This window comes from Ochotona princeps, chromosome 19, assembly GCF_030435755.1.
Source record: "Ochotona princeps isolate mOchPri1 chromosome 19, mOchPri1.hap1, whole genome shotgun sequence".
NCBI classification, from domain to species: Eukaryota; Metazoa; Chordata; class Mammalia; order Lagomorpha; family Ochotonidae; genus Ochotona; species Ochotona princeps.
Window position 1 is genome coordinate 19,187,680 of NC_080850.1, and position 23,465 is coordinate 19,211,144.

The 23,465-nt window shown below is 38.4% G+C and overlaps 1 long non-coding RNA gene across 1 annotated transcript in view; it reads right to left on the reverse strand.

Moving 5' to 3' along the window:
- Positions 1-23,465, reverse strand: part of LOC131482639 (uncharacterized) — a 306,389-nt gene that overhangs the window by 26,230 nt on the left and 256,694 nt on the right. The window lies entirely within an intron of this gene.

The following is a 23,465-nucleotide window of genomic DNA, read 5'->3' on the forward strand; positions in this document are numbered from 1 at the left end:
GAGAGGTGCTCCAGGACAGAGGGAGTGGAGCATCTGCTGAGGAGATCAGTGTTGATCCTGTGTCATCACCCTCTGATTGGTCTTAATCAAATGGGGCAAAAGAACCAGGCACATGGTGAAGTTAAGTCATCTTCCATTTTCCTCCCTATTTAGCTTCCAAGAGGGGAAACCAGAGCAGTAGCTCCTCTCCTACTGGTGCAAAAGCAAAGAGACTTTAATAGCCAAGAGCCATGAATTAACCATACTGCACCAAGTATCTTCAAATGCTGGGAGGTAAAGCATCAAAAGGCCATGGCAACCAGGGGAGAACTTAGATGAAAAGTTCCAAAGTTCAGAAAAAGGATAGCAAGTACCAAAAATGGAAAACAGTGATATGTCTTCAATATAAGAAATAAATTCACTAAAGGTGCAGACACTTCTTTACCTCATCCCTGTTAAATAACGGTTTTTTCCCCTCTTTCAAAATGTAAATTTAACTTTAATGTAAGTAGTTAGGCCTTGATATAAAGCATATAGCCAGGTATTACAAATTAGAATTCCTGATTTTGGAAGCCTGGGTGTGGATGGCTGACTCATGGTTCTCCGAGAACACCATTTAGTGGAAGGAGAGGGTGGGGGGAATTCACACATAACACAGCAGCTCTAGATTCCAAAACTTCAACACCAGCACACAAGCCTCAGAAAGTGTTACCAAAAGACAGAAAGATAGAAAGAACTTTAACAGTGCTTAGTGCCTTTTTTAAAATGTTCTGTTATTACACTAAATGCTTTTAAATGCATTTTATTCAACTTTTACAAGACCATGAAAGAAATGTTTTTTCAGCCCACTTAAGGGGTAAATGAAGTGGGTCACAGAGAAGCTTGATTGTGTTCACACATCTCAAAAAGAGGGAAACTTTCCAACCACAAAATTAGCAAAATAAAATACCTCTTGGAAAGTCTAAATACGTTTCCTATGCTTGCCTCTGGCTAGCATCAGCCAGACTTGGGGCATCAAAGGCTAATTGTTGACCCTGAGTAAAGAAATTCTATTTAAGAGAAGCTCAGGTTAGCAAAACTACCTGTGAAAAATGATTAATTTTTAATACAGAAGTTTTATATTTCAATAGCATATCCTAAAACTTAAAGTACTTCATATATATTATCTCATTCAATCTTCACAGTGTCATGAAGGGGAAGGGGACACAGTGAATTCTCACAAATAAATTGGAAAACTAGTACTAGAGCAGTGTTTTGCTTTTAGTGTTAACTCTCCTCACTTTAACTGGCTGGCAAAAAATGTAACTGCATGAACGTTGAACAAGGTTACATGAAAATGCTAATTTAATTTAGTAACAATGAATTAAAAATAGTAAACACAGCAATGACACTTACTGAAAACAGTTTGTATGTGTCAAGTTAATATTCTATTCAAGTCCCTTATTAATTCTCATAACAAGCCTATGACAATACTTTTTCAAAAAGCTTGTAGAAAAATATAACTAAAACATAATTTTTATCTCATGCCCAAAAAATTCTGAAATCCATGGCACATTTTCCCACACGATTTTTTTTAAGATTTATTTTATTTTTATTGGAAAGTCAGATTTATAGAGAGGAGAGACAGAAAGACCTTCCATCCATTGGTTCACTCCCCAGTTGACCTTGACATTCAGAGCTGAGATGATCCAAAGCAGAAGCCAGGAGTTTCTTCCAGTTCTCCTACCCAGGTGTAGGATCCCAAGGCTTTAGGCCATCCTCTGCTGCTTTCCTAGGACACAAGCAGGCAGCCAGATGGGAAGTGGAGCATCTGGGATACAAACTGGCATCCACACTGAATCCCAGAAAAGCAAGGCGAGGATTTAGCTACTAGGCTGTTGTGCCAGAACCCAGCACAACTTCCCAAAAGACCCCTTGTGTGAAGTAAGAACTAGTATTAGCCCTATTTGATGATAGAGGAAACTGAATAAAGTTGTGACTTGGATAGGAATCTAGGTCTTTTTCCAGGGCTCCCTTCTCTTAGTAAAACGCACCACATCCTGCTGTATATTCACTATCATAGACTGGGATAGATTCCCTCTAATTGCATGAGATTTGGAGTTGCTACAAGGAGGATGGACTGTGAGTCCCACAAAAACACACAGATGAAATGTCCACAAACCCCACTAACCAGAGCCTCCAGTGTCATAGCAGCACAGACATCTGAAAGGCCAGTTCCAGCCCAGGGAAGTAATATTCTCACAGATCCACATGAGAGCTATATTCTGTGCCAAGCCATCATTCCAGGTTTCATTTGTGTTCTTTAAAACAATTGTCCTGTTTTGTCTTTTAATTTGAAGAAATCTCAAGAAGCAGAGAGAAAATTCATTGTGGGAAAATACGCGCAAAATCATGTGATGTAGAGACACCAGATAAGACAAAAATTCACATGTGGGGCCATTTTCAATACGCAAATTTTTCATTGTTTATCACTTTACCACTCATACTAAACTCTACTGTGACTTACCGTATGATATCATACAATGCCCACTATAATTTAAGAAACAGGAGTCTAATTCAATTTGACTTTTTTTTGGTGAGTACGTTTTATTTACTGAGTCCATAAGCCAGTGATAAAGGCAAATGAAGGGGATATGGCATTGGATGTACCTACAGTTAAAAATAATTACTCTTGGGCCCGGCGGCGTGGCCTAGCGGCTAAAGTCCTCGCCTTGAAAGCCCCAGGATCCCATATGGGCTCAGCAAAGAAACAATAGAACTCATTCAAACTCTAGAGCAAATGGACTTAGTTGACATCTATCGAACCTTTCATCCTACTGACAGAGAATACACGTTTTTTTCATCAGCACATGGAACTTTCTCCAGAATTGATCATATCATAGGCCATAAATCAAGCCTTAGCAAATTTTAAAAAGTGGAAATCATATCATGCACGTTCTCAGACCACCAAGGAGTGAAGCTTGAGACCAAGAATTCGAAACACCAAGGAAGGCCTACAAACATATGGAGGCTGAACAATATATTACTAAATGAGTAATGGGTTAGAGAGGAAATCAAAGGGGAAATTAAAAAATTGCTTGAAACAAATGAAGGCATCAGCACAACTTATCAGAACTTATGGGATACAATCAAGGCGGTGCTCAGAGGAAAGTTTATTTCAATTAATGCTTATCTCAAGAAACAAGAAAAGCACCAAGTAAATCAGCTAATCTTACAGTTGAAGGAACTAGAAAAACAACAACAAAGCAACCCTAAGACTAGTAGGAAAAAAGAAATCATCAAAATAAGGGAGGAAAAAAACCAAATAGAGACCAAGAGGACTATACACAAGATTAATCAATCAAAGAGTTGGTTCTTTGAGAAAATCAACAAAATAGACTCCCCACTAGCTCGACTAATTAAAAAAAGGAGAGAGAAAATACACATTAATAGTATCAGAAATGAGAATGGAGATGTAACAACAGATACCTTAGAAATACAAAGAATCATCAGGAACTACTATAAGCAACTATATGCGAACAAATTAGAAAACCTAGAGGAAATGGACAGATTTTTGAACTTATACAATCCACCAAAATTGAATCAAGAAGCAATTAACAATCTAAATAGCCCAATAACATGCACTGAGATTGAATCAACAATTAAAGCCCTCCCAACCAAGAAAAGCCCGGGACCAGATGGCTTCACTGCTGAATTCTACCAAATGTTTAAGGAAGAACTAACCCCAATCTTACACAAGCTTTTTCAAACAATAGAAAAAGAGGCAATTCTTCCAAACTCGTTCTATGAAGCTAATATCACTTTAATACCAAAGCCAGAGAGAGAAACAACAGAAAAAGAGAACTACAGACCGATATCCTTGATGAACATAGATGCAAAGATCTTCAATAAAATATTAGCCAACAGGATCCAACAATACATTAGGCAGATTATTCACCCGGACCAGGTGGGATTCATCCCAGGTATGAAAGGATGGTTCAACATTCGCAAAACAATAAATGTGATACATCACATCAACAAGTTGACTCATAAAAACTATATGATCCTCTCAATAGATGCAGAGAAGGCATTTGATAAAATCCAACACCACTTCATGTTAAAAACCCTAAATAACATAGGCATAGAAGGAACATTCTACAACATAATCAAAGCAATTTATGATAAACCCAATGCCAATATCATATTAAATGGGGAAAGACTAGAAGCCTTCCCGTTAAAATCTGGAACTAGACAGGGATGTCCACTTTCACCGCTACTCTTCAATATAGTTTTGGAAGTTCTTGCCAGAGCTATTAGACAAGAAAAAGCAATTAAAGGAATACAAATTGGAAATGAAGAATTAAAATTATCGCTATTCGCAGATGACATGATTCTCTATATAGGAGACCCAAAAGACTCAGTCAAAAGACTATTGGAACTCATAAGAGACTTTGGCAAAGTAGCAGGATACAAAATTAATGAACACAAATCAATGGCATTCGTGTATACAAATAATTCCGCCACTGAGGAAGAAATTGTAAGTACAGTTCCCTTTAAAATAGAGGAAAGGAATCTTAAATACCTAGGAATTAAGTTAACTAAAGATGTGAAAGACCTCTACGATGAAAACTATAAATCATTTAAAAAAGAAATAGAAGAAGATCTTGAAAAATGGAGAACCTTACCATGTTCTTGGATTGACAGGACCAACATCATCAAAATGGCCATATTACCGAAAGCAATATATAGATTCAACGCAATCCCAATCAAACTCCCAGCAGTATTCTTTTCAGAAATAGAAAAGATGATACAGAAGTTCATCTGGAACCACAAAAGACCATGAATAGCTAAAGCTGTCTTGAAAAATTGAAATCAAACAGGAGGAATCACAATTCCAGACCTCAAGACATACTATAGAGCAGTGGTTATCAAAACAGTCTGGTACTGGTACAGAAACAGAGAAGATCAGTGGAACAGAATAGAAACACCAGAAGGGGATCCACACACGTATAGTCAACTAATCTTTGACAAGAAAACAGAAAACAATCCAGGTAAAAAACCTGGTCTATTCAATAAAAGCTGTTGGGACAACTGGATAACAGCTTGCAGAATAAAGAAGCAGGACCCATACCTGTCGCACTATACAAAAATCAGCTCTAATTGGCTCAAGGACTTAAATCTACACCCAGAAACCGTTAAACTACTAAAGGAAAACATAGGAAGCACACTCCAAGATATAGGAACAGGGAAAGACTTTTTAGAAAAGACGCCTAAAGCAACGGCAATCAAATCCAAAATGAACAAATGGGACTATATCAAACTAAAAAGTTTCTGTACAGCAAAAGAAACAATTAAAAAAGTGAAGAAACAACCTATAGAATGGGAAAAAATTTTTGCATTCTACACAAGTGACAGGGGACTAATATCTAGGACCTACAAAGAGCTTCAGAAACCCAAGGATAGTGAAAAAATAAACCCTGTAGCAAAATGGGCAAGGGAAATGAACAGACGTTTCTCAAAAGAACAGATACAAATAGCTAATAAATATATGAAAAGATGCTCAGGCTCTCTAGCCATCAGAGAGATACAAATGAAAACCACCTTGAGGTACCACCTAACTCCTGTGAGACTGGCCTACATTCAGAATTCGAAAAACAACACATGCTGGCGTGGATGTGGGGAGAAAGATACCCTCCTTCACTGCTGGTGGGAGTGTAGGCTAGTACAATCATTGTGGAAATCCATATGGAGAGTGCTTGGAAAATTGCAAATAAACCTGCCATATGACCCAGCAATCCCGCTCTTAGGAATATACCCAACAGAAGTGAAATCTGCACACGAGAAGGGGATCTGTAATCCTATATTCACAGCAGCACAATCCACAATAGCAATGTCATGGAAACAAACCAGATGTGCGTCTAAGGAAGAATAGTTAAAAAAATTGTGGTACATCTATTCAATGGAATATTATTCAGCTGTCAAGAAGAACGATATTATTCTATTCAAAACCAGGTGGTCCCAACTAGAAACTATTATGTTCAGCGAAATGAGTCAATCACAAAAGAATAAATACCATATATTCTCTCTCATATAAGAAAGCCAACATGGAAAGGTAGAGTTCATCAAGTGCCTATGGAGTTCTGATCTAAATATAGATTGCTGCAAGTCAGGTCCCATGGCAAGAGATGGTGAAAATCCTCTGTTCTAGGCATGTTGGCATTTCATGGATGAAGTAACAGCAGAGTATATTTAGCATGTTTTGAACATGAATATGGCAAATTGGCAGTTTCCGTCAGTTGCTGGCAATAGTTTAGAGTGATGACAAATATTATTTTGATTTTTTTTGTGTGTTATTTAGTTATGAGGAAAGTGTATGGTAAGCAGTCCATTTGATGGTTTACTAATTTCCTTGTTGTTGAGAAGTCCGAGTTGATTATGTATTTAATATGATAACCATTTGTGTGCTGTGAATTGCATTAAGAGTTACGTAGCGCAGAGATGATGCTTACTAAATGTACAAAATAGATTGATGAGATTAGCCAGTTAAATCTTTTCACCAGTAAGGCACTCAACAGCTCATGAGATATTTATTAAAAATGTCAAGTAAATCCTCTTATTTTTGTATCATAATGTCAAATAGCAGTAAAATAAACATGTTAAGATCCTTAATCTACTGCTATGTTTCACTGTAAAATTTACCTTTGTTAAAATTTGCTTCTGTTCAAATTTGTTGAGATCGCACGTAAAAGTATCCTAATATTACTTTGGCTGGTATTTTCTAATTACTGTATAATATTTTGGGAATGCAAATTTTATTTGAATGTCAACTACAGTTAAGCATGTGCCGTTTGTTTTTCTTGCTCAGGTTTTGTAATTTGATGGAATGTTTTTATTATAGTTTAATAAATGTTTGCTTTATTATTTAAAAAAAAAATAATTCACATTGTTCTTTTTTATAAGACGGATTGATCAAAGAAGGAATCATCTAGACAAACACTCTTACACTTGTACTCCTTCTTTCCCAGAAGTCAAGTCAGGGAACACTATTAGAAAACTCCCTCTTAAGCTGCACATTGTCACAGCAAATTAATCCTCTACCTGCAGTGCCAGCAGCACATATGAGTGCCGGTTTATGTACTGGCTGCTCCACTTCCCATCCAGCTCCCTGTTTGTGGCCTGGGAAAGCAGTGGAGGACGGCCCAAAGCCTTGAGCCTCTGCATGCACATGAGAGACCAGGAAGGGCCTTCTGGCTCCTGGCCTTGGATGATCACAGTTGTTCAAGCCATTGTGGCCATTTGGGAAGTAAACTGGCAGTTGGAATATCTCTGCCTCTCCTTCTCTCTGTAAAATCTGCCCCTCAAATAAAAATATGTAAATCTTAAAAAAACAAAAAATCTCCTTCTTTACAAAAAAAAAAAAATCTCCTTCTTTATCTAGGCTAATGCTCAAGAAGCTGTCAATTTCAACTCAAAGTTCAAAGTGTAGCATGGAGACTTTGGCGTGGCTCATTCAGCCTGACCTTGCCTCTTCTTGAAACAACTTACCTCTGCTCCCTCCCTAGAGCCTGTCTGCTCCCTGCAATTCTGGTGCAGGAATCTCAACTTGCTCTGAGGATCAGAGGCTCCTGATACCATCCCCTCAATTCTGGAATCACACTTTGCTTTTATCTGTAACATTTAAGAATTCAAATTCTGGGGCCCTGCACGGTGGTCTGGCGGCTAAAGTCCTCCCTTGAACGTGCGGGGATCCCATATGGGTGCCTGTTCTAATCTAGGCAGCCTTACTTCCCATCCAGCTCCCTGCTTGTGGCCGGGGAGAGCAGTCGAGGACGGCCCAAAGCCTTGAGATCCTGTGCCTGTATGTGAGACCTGGAAGAAGTTCCTAGAACCTGGCTTTTATTTGGTGCAGCTCTGGCTGTTGTGGTCACTTAGGGAGTGAATCATCAGATTGAAGATCTTCCTCTCTGTCTCTTCTCCACTCTGTATATCTGACTTTGCAACAAAATAAATGAATGAATGAATGGATAGATGGATGAATAAATAAATAAATAAATATCTTTTTAAAAAGAAATTCAAATTCTGATCCTCATTTTGAAATTTTTGCAGGGATACTGCTACCATCTAAAACCTGTTATGAGCACAAATAGTAGACCACAGGATCAAGTATGCCAGTAGTAAAAGTACACATTTTATTATCTGAGTTGAATTTCTGTGCTGAGCTTATTCTAAATGTAATAAGCTGAACTCAATCCAAAATGTTCCTAGCATTCCTTTCCCTTTGGTTGCCTGAAGTCATGACATTTGTAGAAGACTTGTACAGGTCACTGTCATGTATCCACATTCACATTTTGTGTAAGAATTTCACTCTAATCCAGTCTCATTCAGATGGCTACTATGTTCTACCTTACCCATTCCCAGGTCCTTTGGAGCTCTGGTGCAGCTAAACAGTAACATTTTGTTGTACCACTTGGGAAATGCAGGGTCATATCTGTATACCTCTGAGGGCAAGAAAGGCTGGTAGCTCTTGGTAGCCACTTTATACTGTCATTTCTGCTCATTTGTTCTAAGCAATCCTGGCACAAAGGAAACATGAGATCTTACCTCTCCTCTGGAGCTTGTCAGAGATAGGAGAAGCAATTTCCTGTTCTCAAGTTCTTATGGTCTTGTGTGTACACTCTCACTACCCAAAATTCATAAGAGGGGAACAGAATATAAGCTCACTTCTTAGGGACCTGACTAGACTAAGTGTCTCCATTGCCTCTTTGATTGTCCTTGCCTCTCTCCTGTTGGGCCATATTTTCCCTAGCCTCCATGATACAAGATTGGGACTAAATTGACTGTATTTGTGTAAGTGTTTTTATCTTATTCTTGTGCATTGGCTTTTTAAACTCCAAGGACAGAAAACTTCCTTTTTTGTTTCTTTGGTTGCCCCATCCTTTCTGGAGAGTAAGATTTTGGGAATATTATACCAGCCATTTAAAGGGAAGAAGGGTTATAAGCTAAGACAAAGGTGACAACCAGATTAACCTATCAAATGATATCCTTTTACACTTCCTTCATTCCACCTGTGTGTATGCGGGAGATTATATCTGAATTCACTGCCTCCCCAAGTTCTGCCAGCCTGATGGAGTCCTGCAGTAAGGAACAGCTGATTCCTGGACTTTTCAAAAACAGAAGCCAGTCTACTGACATGCACTGGATTATTTTATCATTCCTCTATGTGTTTATACCCTCTCAACTCCTTTGGTGTCCCAATGACACTTAGGACAGAGAAGTAATCCTGAACAGAAAGATCCTTCCAGAAGGAGAGCTCTAGCACAAGGTTAGATCTCAGCACTAGTGACATTTCAGAACAAAAGTTACTATGTAGTGTGGTGGATGGGGGTATTCTCTGCATTACAGAATCTTTAGCGGCATCTCTGGCCTTGGCTCAACCCACTAAGTCAATAGCTTTCCCCACGGTGACTACTGAAAATGAGTGGAGATATCACTAAATGTCCCTTGAAAGGCAAACTGACCCCTATCACTGATCTAGCCAGAGAAGCAGGCACACAAGTGTGCCATTATAATCAAGTGCAGTCAGTACATGACTAGACATGCACTAGTGACTATGGAATCCTGAAAAAGGCGTCTAATGCCTCTGGGGTGGGGTGCTATGAAGCAGGGCACTGATGCCTGAACAAATAGCGCTAACATATGGCTCTGAATGAACCACAGCTCATACTGCTGCCCTGTATTTCTGCTGTACCATTCATCATTTGCTTATTCACTCAATAAATATTTCTCATTACTAATGCTAACTAGACACTGAATGTACAAAAACTAATCAGATACGACTCCTGTTTGGACAACACTATGTGTTTTTGCAATTAAGACCATAGGTTTCAGAGGGAAGCTGCCTGATTTCCAATCCCAACCCTTCTACTTGCCAGATCACGAGGACAGGCAAGTTGCTTATCTTCTCTGATCTGTAGTTTCTAATTCCGTAAAATGGGAATGATAATGGTGATAACCTCTTGCAGGTAATGAGATTAGAAGAGATAATTCTTGTAAATCTCTTAGCATCTGGTCTGGCAGATGGAAAGCATGGAATAAATAGTAGCTTTTATTAGGGACTGTAACTGTCCAAGTTATATATATTTATGTTGTGAGAAGGTCCTGTTCCAAGCCATAGCTGCTCATCAGTGCCAGGGCAATTAAATGGATTGTGCCTGGTAGCATCCTGAGATGTGACAAGCAGAGATTCAGGATCTTGTCATCATTGGATTTCCATTAAAATATCATTAGGGTTAAAAGTACTATAAAATCCTAATTAGGACATTAATTTCCACAATAATGAATTAAAATTTCCAGGTCAGCTACAATAACCATAATAAATAAGGAAAGAAAGAAAAATTCTAAAAGTTAAACCTCAGAGCCTCAGACTGCAGCCCCAATCCTGAGTTGATATTTTCAGCCAAAAAATTGTTTTTCTTCCATTTTAATACACAAACATTAGTTTGGAGACTCTATCTTCTCCCAGGCTTTGCACAACTCTGAGTGCATGTTTGAGCATAACAATTACCCAGCAAAGAGAAGCTTGGCGATGGTTTAATAACAGTCTTCAAATATATGAAAAGTTATTACACAGAACATGATGACCAGCTGTTCCCTACTTCCACAGAGGACCAAGAAAAATAAATAGGCTGAAAATGACAGGGGTTGTCAATTTGAGGTAAATTTCCTGAACAACTTTGCAGAGTCTAAAGCAACTGCTAAAAAAAAAAAAAAAAAAAAAAAAAAAAAAAAAAACCTTAAAAAGAGCTAAGGAAATACCATCTAGCAGGAACAGTACCTGACAGAGAGGCAGAGGGGATAGGTCCTGTGCCAGCCAAGCCAGAATCAAACAACTTTCTGAAGACTGCTGAGCCTCTGAAACTGCTCTCTAATCTCCAGACATTTCTATGGTTTTTCCTCATGAGAAGGGATCATCCTGTAACCAAAATTGCCCTGTAACTCACCAATCTATGAGTTCACTTTATATCACTTTGGAGTTGAAGCTCTCACTCAAGTGAAGTGATTGTGTCCTCTCAGGAGACATTCTGGTAATGAAAACACCGAGACACACTTTTGAGCATTGCAACTGTGGCTGACATCCAACAGATTAGAGCTCAAGGATTCTATTGCATGCAGAGGAAAGCCCTGACATCAAATAATCAAAAGGTTCCATGTGTAAGCAATGCCAGAGTTGAAAATAATCCTGCTCTAGAGTAAGAACCTAACTTTATCAATGCTGCACATCCAATCATTCAGTCCACATCTCAGTGGCCAGGATTTGCCCATGAAGTTGAGATTCCTTTCATATGTTCTCACTCCAATGTGGGGTCCAAGTGTACTTCCTTGGGGCTGTCAATCCAAATACTGATGCTTCAAAATATAAATTTTGAAGAAGTACAGGCTGTCAAGTCAAATTTCCTTGATTCATATCTGGCAATACTGCTTACTAGATTCATGGCTTTGAATAAGTTATTTAATTGTTATGTATCCTATGTTCTTCATGGTTAAGTTGGGGTAATTAATATGACCCTTTGAGGTCTGTCAGGGAAGATGTAACATGCACTATACCCAGGAAAAGTAAAATATTACAAGGGCCATAAAACCAACAAATAAAAATGCTGTGGTGACTTCATTAAATCTCCCATTTAACCCTCAGTTAGCCTGAAAATTCAATTAACCAGAAGCATTACCCATATGTTCTCATTAATCAAGGCGTTATAGTATCAGCTGAACTCATTTAACCTTAATAAGCAGATGATTGCATATGGATTGGAAGAGGGTTTAGGAGCACAATAATTCAGAAATCTTCTCCATGGCTAAACATTTGCCTGAAAGCAAAGAGAACAGTGCTGGACATAAATGGAGGAGAGAATACACTGAATACTTAGCACAACATGGTAAAGTTGGGAAGAAAATCTTTGTTTCACAGAAGACTAACTAGGTCAGAGGAGAAAGAAAGTCTTCTGACATCCCTGATCTACGTGAGTAACGTCTTTCCAAACAGATGTCCCTGCTTTTCTAGCAGACAGTCCAAAGAACAGCAACTGGTGAGCAAAGGGATGCCTATCTGTGTAACACCAATTCTAACGATGGATGGACAATCATTTCTTGAGTCCCCAAGGATGATTAGAAAGAATGGTTAAATAATCCACAAAGATGTAAGATTTAGGACATCTTAAGGGGTACTATGGAAAACGTACTGTTTCCCCCAGTATAAAATAACATTTTCTTTCAAGCTGAGAAAATCCAACCCATCCTTCAAGGCCTAATTCAAATGCCCTGAGTACTCCATCAATGCTCTGGAGGAATTCAAGTATTTCCTTTTCCATATTTGAATGGTTCTTATCTCATCTTCTCTGTGTTGATTTTCTTGTTGTGGTTTCTATAACAGGTTTTTCTAGAAAGGAGTGTGCAATATGGTCTTTTACAATTACAGAGAGTTTGTGGATGATGGATGTGAACCACTGAAGACAAAAACCCAAAACAATTCTCCCTCCAGACAGCAGTGCTCCCTTTCTAGTTTTACAGACCAGGTGTCAATTCCTGTGACTCAATGGTATGTCACTAATAAGTATCCTATGGTAAAAAAAAGATCATCATTCAATCGTGTTTTCTCCATCTACTTAAATACACCAATATTGCACCCAAAGAAAGAAGAAACACAAAAGCAAGAAATAATCATTTTAGTTGTGAGTAGAGCGAGTGAGATCCAAAACTTCATATTTACCTTATATTTAATCATTTTGACAAATAGCCATTATACACTGAAAGTTCATCCATTTGAACCAAGCCCTGCCAATCATGATTTTGAAATATACTCTTTCAAACCTTTTTCTTAATCACTCTCAGTTTCAGCTCATTTTCCTTGTCCCCCTCATTCTCTGACCACATTTTGTATACATTTTATCAACTGTACTTGCTAAATTGTACTTGTGGAAAAATCTACCTCCACAAACAAGGTTGTGACCCTCACTCAGCTTGCCATTAAACATGCATCTCCTCAACTCACTTGCTAGTTTTTGTAATGGCAACTCTGGAGAACCAGATCAGACCGACCTACTCTGTCTTCATTGAGAATAATGACTCTCATTTGGATACATACGAGCAGAAGTGAGCTTGTTCCTCACTAGGATCAATGGTCACTCTACACTGTTGTCATTTTAATTGAGCTCAACTGTCTCTAAAACCACTACAGCCAGGAATACTTACAGAAGCAAAAGGCCCCAAACTAGTATTAGCAAATCTGGGGCCAAAATCCTGCATATAGTTAAAACTGGTATTATTTTCCACTCATCCTCTTATGCCAATTTCAGCCAAATAACGATACGAAAATGTATTCTCATAGAATAACTGAGCAAATGAGTCCCTGGACTGGCATTTCCCTCCTGAGATTTGTAACAAGCTTACACTCACTTTTCCAGATGAGGCCTGAAGCCAACCAATGATTTCTTCCGCAGTGTGTGTCTATGTGAGCCTATGTAGGCGGGTGACTAGACTCACTCTAATTAGGATTGTTTCTGCTTCCTACAATGCCATCTTCACCTTCTCATTAAGAAGCTTTTTATTATCAATGTCCATTTTAGTCTATTAAGCACTTAGTAATGCAATTCCTACATAAGTGTAGAAATTATGTATCTCACTTCCGATTTCTAGTCGATGCCACCAAAATCGAACTGTAGAAAACATTTACAAATGATGATCTTAAATTCTAAAAGTTATAACGTAGTCCTTCTCTATTGTTCCCTTCAAAGGTATGAGATCTTCAATGTCACTTGTTCTAACAGCCATTAATGTTATGCAAGAATAACTGTAAACAACTGTGCTCACATTCTCCAGTAGATGACCTTGAGATAAAGTCTGGCAGGGACCAAACGGGATAATATTTATTTCAAGAATTAGATAGTCATACTCATCAACAAATAGTTATTAAAGGCATCACCACGAAAGCATAATCGCACTAGGTTCTACAGGGAGCTCTAGCTGTTAATCTATGGTATTTACAAGGTAGAGCAGATGTTACCAGATAGTCCTCTTCCCGTTTGTGTTTTCCAGAATCGGTAACTGAACCTGGATTTGGGTGACCTACACAGCAGAACCATGTTCAACAATTGATACAGACAAAATGCTTTGTACAGAGGAATGGTTTATCACTGGAAATGTGTTCTAGAACTAAGAGTGGCCAAAACTGAACAGTTTGCCTTCACCATCTCTGTTAACTCTGTGCTACGCTAACTCTAACCACTTGTATCCTTCCATTGGTACTTCTGATTATGTATGTACTTTCATTTTATTAGAAAGGAAGAGAGACAGAAGCACAGAGATCTCACTGTTTCACTCCTCAAATGCCCACAACAGCTAAGACTGGGCCAAGCTGAAGCCAGTAGCCTGAACTCAATTCATGCCCCCTGTGTAGACAGCAGGGACTCTAGTAACTTAAGCCTTCACCATTGGTCTCCAGGACATACATTAACAGGAGACAGAACTGGAAGCAGAGCTGGGACCTGAACTCAGATAGCTGGAGGCAAGCATGCCAAGTGACATATTGACTATTGAGCCAAATGTCCATCTCCCACATCACCAACACCTCCACTAAGACTATCAGAAATGTTCTAAGCACTGTGGTTGCTGTGGGAGAACTAAATAGAAATGCATCCTAAAAGAAAACAGAGATTAGCTTATATATAAAATTAGGGGAGCATGGTTTCCATTAATGATAAGGGAAGCCATCCTGATATTGGTGGCAAAACAATTTAGATAAATTCTCCTACTCATGGGAGTAGAAAATAAGAACATGATTCAAAATTTCTATTTATAAGCTTTGAGAAATAGTAAGGTTATGAAAACTACTGGATTAAGATCTTGGAGAGGGAAATCCAGAGACACAAATCACACTGATAAAGACACCTTTGACCTCGGGATTTTTGCAAAATAGGACTAGGCATATTAGACGTGGAACTTAACTTTTGTCACCCTCCTGGGGGTGAGGTGAGGGTTCCAGTACAACATGTTCCCTAGGGTAGTCATCCTGATCATCCTGATACATTACTTTTACTTCTGTTGAGAATTTAAAACCTTGTGTGCTAAACACAGCCAGGGACTTGGGGTTGGGGTTGGGGTGGGGTGCAATTGGAAAGTAAAGTGGCCTTTTCATGGGCTCCATGCAAACTCCAAATCACCTGTATAGGACAGAGAACAGCAAGCTCAGAGTTTGGATCAAGATGCTCCCAGACAAGTGGTGCCTTCAGGTATTTAGCAGAAGTAAATTAAGCTTCTCTTTGAAGGAAAATAACATCATGCTAGTTCTCAAAAATATTTCAATTTTAATATTTCTTATACAATCAAAGTGACAGGAGTGAAAAAAAACAAAGAAAAAAAAAGGGTAACAGCCACCAGAACCAGTAAAACATCAAGACATAAAATTCAAAAATGCCTCATGTAGATCATGGTAGAGCTTAGGAACAAAATATTTAGTCCATTGTTCCTTTTTCAGATGGCACCTTTCCTATCTTTCCTGCTATATCTTAAAACAACTGCACACAAGAAATTTTTTGAAGAATACATTATGACAGTCATTGCTATTGCTAGTATCTACAAGTCAGCAATACATACCTGTGCAGTGCTTTTTGAGTGCCTATGTAAACTGACCCATTTGATTCTCATAACAATCCTATCAGATGAGGATTAACATTCTCATTTTAAAAAGAAGTAAATAGGTCTATGATATAAACTTTTTCCAAATTACACAACTGGTAAGTAGAAAAGCTATAGAGCAAACCCAGAAATGTAGCCTACTAGAGCCCAGTGCTCTTAACCTAACTTCAAACACTCAGAGTACAGATTATAGACAAAAGAAAACAGAGCTTGTCAGGGTGGTCTCTGTGAACAGAAGCACAGATGCCCCTGAATGCCCTGAAGTGTGACATTTCTCCCAGTTTTGCTTCAGGGATTACTTTCGGTAGAAATTGAACCTACAAATAATCAAACTACATGAATACAAGGGATAAGAGAGCATCTCAGAGGACTTGCACTGAATGTGGGAAACATGCTGACTTAGTGTGTGGGATGAAAGTAATAGAGCTGGTGAGAAGAAGGGGAGGAAACACATAACCTAGTGTGCAAAGAAGACATCATTTCTTTAGACAGCTCAAAGGAAACCTGGCGCTACAAACACAGGATGCATATTCTCCAGAGAGTATGACACCGTTGGGTGGCAGGATGAAGCAGAATGAAGGTCTGTGTGCCATGTGCGGAGGTGATGTTGCTGGGGCTCCATCGGTATGTCTTTAAATAACACCTGAATCACAAGTGGCATGTTTTTCTTTTATCTTGTATCTTTTCCATTCAATTCTTCTGACTACTGTACAAATATGTTTAAACAACTCTCTGATGTCACCTTCTCCTTAAAAAGAGACTTTGGTAAATAACGCAGTACTTAATTAGAAGTGAATAATATTATTCTGTGTTTTGTTCATTTTCAGAGCTGACTTCTATCTAGGTCAAGAATTATTTATTTATAGTAAGAAGAGCTTCTGTATGAAGTAGAAAAATTATGCAAGAAAAATTTAAATGTTTTAAAAATCATTGTTTACAAATGAAAGGTCTTGAAGAATCATTACATATAAATAAATTACAATAAACACATTACAAATACACATGTCAAATTGTAATGATGGTGGGTAAATGCCCAGTGAATGGGAAATTTGTCTGGTGCTACTGTCACACCCTTCAGAAGTTGGTCCACACTGGGAGTCTTGCATTCCCTGCAGGAGAGCATTCTCCACAAAGGATTAGAAATACCCAGTGTACTCAGAGTGAGCAAACAGAAAGGGGAACAATAAGTGGAACTGAAGTACCAGAAAGTAATGGAGGACTCTGTCCTGAGGCAAAAGAGCTGTCCTGAAAAGCACAAGGAGCTACCATGTGAACAGAATGCAACAGGATTCGGTAGTCATCATGTCTGCTAAGAACAGACATGGGGATGATGAGAGTTGCGCCTCAGAAACAGAGTACCTCACCACCTATGGAAAGTTCATAGTGTCTAAACCACTTACTGGCAGGAGTAGAGGCAAGAAGAACCCAGAAGGCATGCCCAGGTTTTGGTCTCCTCCAGAGGAATTCCTGGTGAATGAGATTACAGACAACAGCAAAATGCTCTAAGTCAAGTGTTCCTTACACAAAAGCTGAAAAGCCTGAATACAGAAAGAGGTAAGGAAAAGGCTCACCTTACTGAGAAAAATGTTGCGACCATGGTTATGGTTACTGGGAAGAAGGACTGACTAGACGTATCTGCCATGGGTAAGAATGAGCCTGCTCACTTATCTGATAACTACAATCATTAAGATCCCTTCCCAGATCAATGACATATCAAGTCATGTCACCTCATTGTATTTCCCATTCAGGATGGAAAGTTAGATCTCTTGAAAATTTTTATTAATATATTCATTGCTATTAATATTTGTAGTTATGTCTTTTCCATTTTTAGAATATTATCCTAAGATTCACAAACCAGAGACCAATAATATCATTTAGAATTCTCAGAAACAAAAGACCAGTGAGCCTCTAGGACTTCCATCAATTTAAATAGAGTAATTATTCAAAATTTATGTGTTCTTCATGTTTTAATGAATGTGCTATTTTAGTTGATCTGCTTCACTAATGAAAGGGAAATGCTATTCTCCCTTCACTCTTCTAAGACTGAACTGTACTTCTGAACTGCGCAAAATGCTCTCATTGACTGTAAAGATGGTTTTAACAAGCATGCCCTCTTGCAAGGGGACTTCCTCCCACACACAAACTGTGATGGCATCTAGTAAATCTGCCTTTACGATGATGATGTGACTTCCATTTCATTTTATTCTGCTCCTAATATAAAATATACAGGATAATAGATGATCCCACACTCAAAATGCTATGGAAAACTCTAAAACAGAATGCATTCGTCAAGGGCCACAGCAGACTCTGCCGACTGCCAGAACTGCTCGGTTGTGACCGTGCTTCATTTTTCATCAGCATTCCGCTTAATTTACTGCAAGTGTCATCATTCCAGGGCTGTCAGCCTGGAGAGATGATGCCCCTGTGTGTGGGCTGCACGGGTACTGCCTGTGGAGGGACTCGGGCTAGAAGGCGGGGGCCATCACTCATAATTTCCCACTCTACTTAACTGAGGCAGGCAGAGGCCTTGGAGCCTCATGAGGAGGAGGGTGCGGAGCTAAGCACACAGAGAGGCACCTGTTTTCACAACATCTGTGGTGCACTGTGATCTAGCTTCCTCTCCTCAGCAAGAGACTCACTGCTCATGAGTACTATCACTACAGACCTACGCTGTCCAATACGGCAGCCACCAGCCATAGTGGCTACCGAGCACTTCACTGTGGCTAGTCCAAACAGAGATGTGTCTAATGTATAAAATACACATTGAAATGTTAAGACTTGATGCAAAAAGAGAAAAAGTATTGATTTGCACTGCTTGTGTTGATTTCAGGTTGAAATCATCATTTATTGGGTAAATCAACTTGTCATCAAAACTAATTTTCCCTAGCAGCCTTTTTAATATGATTTCCAGAAAACCTAAAATAATCTATCCCATTTGTATTAATTTAATAACAGATTCATTGCTCTGGAATGAAAGTGAAATCACTCACCTTCATTTTATAAAGAAGAAAAACAGAGAATGATTAGTAAAGGGGACTTCACTGTGGTCACAGAGTGCAAGAATGACAGAGGAGGGTGCACCACACAGTAAGTTCATTTAATGTCATCAGAGGAAACTATAGACCGGAAGAGACTAGAGTGGCATATTCCAGATTTTAAAGGGGAAAAAAACTGTCAACCCAGAATAATGTACTCAGTAAAGCTTTCCTTTGTCTTTGAAATAAAATTCTTCCATGGTAAGAAAAGCTCAAAGACACCTCTTCCAGACCTTCCCTACAAATGATGCTTAAAGATGTTCTTATGACAGAAAAAAGGAATAGCACCCACCAAAACCAAAGGCAAACATGGAGTACATCCCAGTAAAAGGGTAACAGAAGACTAAATCAAACAATGAGCAACCCATTGCTAAAATGAAGGGACCAAATTATTGCCTATCTTTACTAACCGTGAATGTAAATAGTTTAAACTCATCCATCAAATGTCAGAGATTAGCAGATTGGATCAAAAAACTAAACCCATCTATCTGTTACCTACAGGAGATACATCTCACTAACAAAGACAGGTGGAAACTGAAGGTGAAAGGATAGAAAAAAAAAAGATATTCCAGGCTAATAGGAAGGTAAAACAAGCTGGTGTAGCCACTCCTATAGCAGATAATAAGGAAATGTACATCTGGGGGCCAGCACGATGGCTCCATTAGCTAATTCTAAGCCTATCATCACCAGTATCCCATATTTGTGCTGGTTTATGTACTGGTTGCTCCACTTCCCATACAGTTCCCTGCTTATGGCCTGGAAAAACATCAGATGAGCTCCCAAAGCCTTGGGGACCTGCACCCATGTTGGAGACATGGAAGAAGCTCCTGATTTCAAATCAGTTCAACTCTAGCCACTGCAGCAATGTGTGGAGTGAACCAGTGGCTAGAGTTTACTTTCTCTCCTCCTCTCTGTAAATCTACCTCTCCAATAAAAGTAATACATCTTTTTTTTAATGTAATATAGATCTTTCATGTAAAGCTTTAGTATTGCTTAAGCTCTACTTGTCTTTCTTCCTCTTCTACAAAAACAGAATGCCATCACCTCCACTTGCAAACCAATCTCTTGATCCTGGAGATTTGCTGAATCTGGCCCTCTTCTTAACTCTGTTCAGCTGATTGGCTGAATGTTCTACACTCACAGTTCCTTTCACTTTGCACATTTTCCAACATTCAAGCCTCTGAGTGAAGTCTGCCAGTCTACATCACTATAGAGTTTTCAAAGGCACCCCCAAGATAACAATCGGCATTTCCTATTAGTCTGTTTTCTTCCACTTTCAGGCACACTCTCTTTAATGCTATTCTTCCTCTCCTGTAACTTCTTTAACCACTTTTCTTCTTCCTTTTCCTGGTAGACTCTTCCCCCTCCACCTCCTCCAGCTCTTACAAGTATAGCATTTTCCTCTTCATTCTGTTCTCCATTAGTGACTGTTCTCACCGAGACTCCTACTTCCTTGCCAGGCATGTACTACACACCTTCTCTCTCTCTCTCTCTTTCTCTCTCTCTCTCTCTCTCTCTCTCTCTCATTCTCCCTCCCTCCCTCTGATCTCCACTTCATGCCTCCCTCTCTCCTTTCCTATCCCTTTGTTTTGACATCGAATGACTCTTTTTCACATGAAGCCTGCAACAAAAAGCCCTTTCCCTCCATCAGTGTATCTTAAATACTGGACCTTTATTTCACTTACTGATCCTAATATTTTTTCTACTTTTTCAAGATTAAAATTTTCAAATTTCCTTTGCTTTCTTGTACTTTAACAACTGTGGGCTTAAATTCTAACTTTGACAAAGTTACTGAACTTCTGGGGACCCCAGTGTTGTCCTCTGCTTAAGGGTGCTTGCACGGACAAAGTCACTAACACATTCACAACACTGAGCGTGAACTTTTGCCCACCTTAAATATCCAACGCCCATGAAAACACTACCCATCCAAAACGGCTAATGACACACGATTCATCTCTTTCCTCTGACAAAAAAAAGTAATGTAACATCAGGCATTGTTTTAGTAATGTGAGCCCATATTTAGCTTATAGCTTTTGGATTATTTTCTACTTAGAGTAATTCATCAAAGATTGTGATTTCTTACTAGGAAATGTTTCTTGTGTTTTTCCCTGCCTTTCCATTTTTTATTCCTACTGTTTCTACCAAGCTTTGATCATGTTATAACAAATATACATTCTATTTCCAACATTGTCATCCAGTCCTATTCTCCATTCATATAGTTTCACAGACTAATTGGTCTAAAATTCTGCAATTTGAAAACCTCCCTTCATTTCTCATTGCCTGCCTGCAGCAAAAACAGTAATAACACATAGACCTTCCATCATCTCACATCAAATTACATTTCTTCTCTCATCTGCCGCTACAGTAATAGCTTCAACTCTGGCTACAGTGGATTATTTATTGTTCTTTGAGTCAACTTTGTATCCCCACTTTGAGGCCCCTGCTAACAACATTATCTGCCCTGAGAAGGAGCCTCCTCTGTGTCTCTTACATGGGTAGGATCTGAGCTTTTATCAGCTGCTTTCCCAGACCACAATCTAGGAGCTGGGTGGAAAGTGGAACATCCGGGAGATGAATCAGTACCATATGGGATGTCTGCAATGCATTAAGAGCATTAGCCTACTATGCCACCATGCCGGCCCCTGAGTTGAACTTTTCCAATGGTGCATTTTACAATGAATTATACATCAAAATAAACCTAAATGGGGAGAGACAGAGATACTGCATGTCTTATACAGATTGAGCATTCCACCAGGCAATATGGGAAAGCTAAGCTTCAAATCAAATCATTCTGACTTAAGGCTATGTTGTTCACCATCCCATCAATCTTGTCAACCCAAGCGCAGAAGCAGAGATCTGTGGAAAACATAAAGATCATTTCTGGTGGTTCTGCAATTTTGACAAAATCTTTGTGTTCAATAGTATGAATCATTGCTTAAAGAAAAAAATTATTCAAGTTCTTGGGTCAATGAAATCCATCTGTGGGTACCACTTTAACAAATCTACCCAAAAACAGAAAAGACAACACAGAAAACTCTGTAACTTGAAAGAAAAAAATAAACATCAATAAACTAGAGAATGTTAACACTGTTTTAGCTTCAAAGAAAATATTAAAAACCCTGCTTTTGCCAAAGGGATTAAGAACACCATTAATAAAATCAAATTCAAGTTGAGGGGAAATTGATTTGACAAAGAATTCTTCAGCTGAAGACAGTATATGAAAGCAAGGACTGAAGGGAAGCTGCAAATCCCTCTGGAATGCCAGCCGTGACATAATGAATCAGGCCCACATTGTGTCAGCCCTGTCCTCAGCCACTTTCTCAGTAACTAACTTTGGCCAAGTAATTTCATTTCTCTAGTTGTCTTTTGTCCTCTTGTGCACAATAAAAACAGTAAAAGATGTCTTTATAAGTATATTGCCTTGCAAACTAAGGACCATTAGCGAGCACACTACCTGGTGGCTCCAATTAAGGACTGCAGTTTGGGCCAAGATTGGCAGTACCCAATATTTAGATGGAGGTGAAAAGATAACACCCAATTTAGGCAAGGGACTAAGGCTTCCAAAGGGTCAAACACAGGCATAAAAACTACATCATTGCCTAAATTCTCTAATGATTGGGGGGGATTCTTCTTTATTTTTCTTGGTGGGGGTGGGAGGGGTAAAGATAAAGGTTCATCCTTGGTAAAGTAAAATATAATCTACAGAAAGATGGAATCTATTTTCAAAATGGCAAACTAAGCTGAAAGAGGAAACTATCACCTTTTACTTGAAACAATTAGAATTTTTAAAATTTCACATCCAGTTTCAGAAAATGAATTCAACACATTTTCAGAGGGCATTGAAACTGATATTGATACAAGTTTTTCAATGAGTAGAGAAAAAAATTACCACCACCTAACAGACTAGGATATTTTTTACAACAAAAGGAGAAAGGGAAGGTATCAGGTAAAAGCATTATTGTCCATTCTAATTTATAAACAGTTATAAAATTCTCAAACAAAATATCCAATGGTTACATCTAGCAGTTTTTTAAACATAGTAAATCATGACCAGGTAGGATTTACCACAGGCATGTAAAGCTGTTTCAGGGTCAGAATACACTTTTTAAAACCATCATGCTGACAGACAAATGGTCAAAATCAGGCGTCCTTCTCAGTGCATACAGAAAAATCAGATAACATTCCAAGAACTTACTTTTCTAATAAGATGTTATACTAAAGAATACTAACATTACTTCTTATCCAGATAAAACTTGTCCCAAATGCTACTTAATAATATTTTAGAAGCACTCCTACTAAACTCAGAAACAAGAAAAGGATTTTCAATATAATTTATATACATTTCCTCTATTTTTTTTAAAGAAACTCGTAACAAAACAAGATAGGGGACAAAATACAAAAATTAAAAATTTGTGTAATATGTTAATGAATTATATATATATATACATATATATATATATACATACACAAAACATCCCCCACCATCAGAATTCAAATACCATAATGTATATAAGACAAGTCAAGATGGCTACTGGAAATAGAGTCAACTACTACAATCAGTAATTACATGTGTGCTAAAAAAATTTATCATTAATGACTAATAAACATAAGGGGAAAACTGTAATTATTCACAGTAATACCAAAACCAATAGAATAAAGAAAGAGATCTAATATAAGATGTTGAGCAATCTCTGGGAAAGTTTTTGAAACATTGAAGGTCAAAAAAAGGATCTGCATAAATGGGAAATTAATCAGGTTTGAGCATGGGGAGATTCAATATCTTCC